Genomic DNA, 3,835 nt, shown 5'->3' with positions numbered 1-3,835 from the left:
AGGGGAGACCATTTATCTAGAGCAGGGGTGACCATTTATCTAGAGCAGGGGAGACCATTTATCGAGAGCAGGGGAGACCATTATCTAGAGCAAGGGGAGACCATTTATCTAGAGGTATGGGCGGGCCATTTATCTAGAGCAGGGGAGACCATTTATCTAGAGCAGGGAGACCATTTATCTAGAGCAAGGAAACCATTTATCTAGAGCAAGGAAGCCATTTATCTAGAGCAGGGAGACCATTTATCTAGAGCAGGGGAGACCATTTATCTAGAGCAGGGGAGACCATTTATTCTAGAGCAGGGAGACCATTTATCTAGAGCAGGGGAGACCATTTATCTAGAGCAGGGGAGGCCATTTCTAGAGCAGGGGAGACCATTTATCTAGAGCAAGGAACCATTTATCTAGAGCAGAGAGACCATTTATCTAGAGCAGGGAGGACCATTTTCGTTATAGAGCAGGGGAGACCATTTATCTAGAGCAGGGGAGACCATTTATCTAGACAAGGTGCTCTAGATAAATGGTCTCCCCTGCTCTAGATAAATGTTCACCCCTGCTTTGGATAAATGGTCTCCCCTTGCTCTAGATAAATGGTCTTCCTTGCTCTAGATAAATGGTCTCCCTTGCTCTAGATAAGTGGTCGTCCTTGCTCTAGATAAATGGTCTCCCTTGCTCTAGATAAATTAACTACTTTGTTCTTTTAGTTTAGTATCCGTCTTGGAAAGGCCATGGTCTGTGAACTCCACTCAGGGCATTCTAGTCTATCTGCCAAGTTAATACAAGGACATGGTTTAAACCATATAAATATAATATATAGAAAGACCTTGGAACCTCTAACCCTGGCAATGTGACTGGTAAACTCATTTATGAGGCCAGTGCAATAGATTCTAATGTATGTTAAAACACTACAGAAGAGTTATTTGAGTTTGTCTTGAAAAGACAGTGACCACAKCATATTTTGTTTACTGTTCTCCACTGTTTGAAAAAAAGCCTATTTCCACAGAGTCACGATTACAGTAAATCCCTGAAGCATAATTTATTGATCTGCTTGAGGTAGATGTTGWACAGCTATATGTACAGACCCGTTTTTAGGGACAGAATACAGACAGGCTAAATGTTAAGTTCTATCCAGCAGTTAGTTCTACCCATTTGTTATATACACAGATTTCACCCAGATTAACATATGTCTATTCTATTCTACTATTCTACCATTCAGGAACACAGTTGGGGACAGGCCTTGTGGATATTAATTAGACATTAAACTCAAAGATGAACTCACCATGATCTTTTTGAAGTCATCTTGAGTTATTTTATATTAAAAACACATATATATATATATATATATATATATATATATATATATATATATATGTATATTACAATTGGTTGGTGAAATTTTTACAAAATCAACTACAGTTCAACTGAGTTCCTCAGAGTACACATTACTACCATTATACAGCACAATGGAATGACCAACCAGCAAATTAATATTTTCACCAACCAATTGTAATATACATATATATATACAGTGGGGAGAACAAGTATTTGATACACTGCCGATTTTGGCAGGTTTTCCTACTTACAAAGCATGTAGAGGTCTGTCATTTTTATCTAGGTACACTTCAACTGTGAGAGACGGAATCTAAAACAAAAATCAGAAAATCACATTGTATGATTTTTAAGTATATTAATTTGGCATTTTATTGCATGACATAAGTATTTGATCACCTACCCAACAGTAAGAATTCCGGCTCTCACAGACCTGTTAGTTTTTTCTTAAGAAGCCCTCCTGTTCTCCACTCATTACCTGTATTAACCTGGCACCTGTTTGAACTCGTTACCTGTATAAAAGACACCTGTCCACACACTCATCAAAACAAGCTCCAACCTCTCCACAATGGCCAAGACCAGAGAGCTGTGTAAGGACATCAGGGATAAATTGTAGACCTGTACAAGGCTGGGATGGGCTACAGGACAATAGCCAAGCAGCTTGGTGAAGAAGGCAGCAACTGTTGGGCACAATTATTAGAAAAATGGAAGAAGTTCAAGATGACGGTCAATCACCCTCGGTCTGGGGGCTCCATTGCAAGATCTCACCTCGTGGGAGCATATGATCATGAGGAATGTGAGGGATCAGCCCAGAACTACACGGCAGGACCTGGTCAATTGACCTGAAGAGAGCTGGGACCACAGGTCCTCAAGAAAACCATTAGTAACACACTAACGCCGTCATGGATTAAAATCCTGCAGCGCACGCAAGGTCCCCTGCCTCAAGCCAGCGCATGTCCAGGCCCGTCCTGAAGTTTGCCAAATGACCATCTGGATGATCCAGAGGAGGAATGGGAGAAGGTCATGTGGTCTGATGAGACAAAAATTGAGCTTTTTGGTCTAAACTCCACTCGCCGTTGTTTGGAGGAATAGAAGGAATGAGTACAAACCCCAAGAACACCATCCCAACCGTGAAGCATGGAGGTGGGAAACATCATCTCTTTGGGGATGCTTTTCTGCAAAGGGGACAGGACGACTGCCACCGTATTGAGGGGGAGGATGGATGGGGCCATGTATCGCGAGATCTTTGACCAACAACCTCCTTCCGCTCAGTAAGAGCATTGAAGATGGGTCCTGGCTGGTCTTCCAGCATGAACAACGACCCGAAACACACAGCCAGGGCAACTAAGGAGTGGCTCCGTAAGAAGCATCTCAAGGTCCTGGAGTGGCCTAGCCAGTCTCCAGACCTGAACCAATAGAAAATCTTTGGAGGGAGCCGAAAGTCCGTATTGCCCAGCGACAGCCCCGAAACCTGAAGGATCTGGAGAAGGTCTGTATGGAGGATGGCGACAAAATCCTGCTGCAGTGTTGCAAACGCTGGTCAAGAACTACAGGAAACGTATGATCTCTGTAATTGCCAAACTAGGTTTCTGTACCAAATATTCAGTTCTTGCTTTTTTGATGTATCAAATACTTATGTCCATGAATAAAATTGCAAATTAATCTTAAAAATCAAACAATGTTGATTTCTGATTTTTGTTTTAGATTCCTTCTCTACAGTGAAGTGTACTATCGATAAAAATTACGACGCTCTTACATGTTTGTAATAGGAAAACCTGCAAATTGTTCAGTGTATCAAATACATTGGTTTTCTCCACTGGTATATATGTTTTAATTTTCACGAGTATCAATCCCGGATCCGGGAGCACCCTCGCACCCCCACACACTGAATTAGGCATTAGCTAGCATAGCTTGCACAAGTAGATAGTAGCAGTCTAAATATCATTAAATCACAAGTCCAAGCCACTTAATGAAAGATACAATCTTTGTGAATAAAGCCACCATTTCAGATTTTTAAAATTGTTTACAGGGAAGACACAATATGTAAATCTATTTAGCTAACCACGTTAGCAAAAATACCCACTATTCTAACTCCATCAGTTTCTTACTCTTCAGGTGCTATCACCAAATTCGGCTCAACTAAGATATTGATAGCCAATAAGCCTATAAAAAAAAAACATCAGATGACAGTCTGAATAACATATTCATGGTATAGGATAGTTTTTGTTAGAAAAGTGCAATTTTCAGGTAGAAATCAGCAGTTTACAATTGCACGCGACCATCAGCAAATTGACTAGAATTACTAGATAGAGCACGTGTATGACCAATTTTACTCATCATAAAACAATTTCATAAGAATAGACAAAGCATGCAATGGAAAGACCCAGTTCTTGTGATTTCAGACCATATTCAGATTTCTAAGCGTTTTACAGGCGAAAACACAATAAATCGATAAGTTAGCATACCACATGTGAAAACGTTACAAGAGCATCGATTCCAGCCAAAGAGC

Source organism: Salvelinus sp. IW2-2015, unplaced genomic scaffold, assembly GCF_002910315.2.
Source record: "Salvelinus sp. IW2-2015 unplaced genomic scaffold, ASM291031v2 Un_scaffold4055, whole genome shotgun sequence".
NCBI classification, from domain to species: domain Eukaryota; kingdom Metazoa; phylum Chordata; class Actinopteri; order Salmoniformes; family Salmonidae; genus Salvelinus; species Salvelinus sp. IW2-2015.
This window is presented reverse-complemented; position numbering follows the sequence as displayed.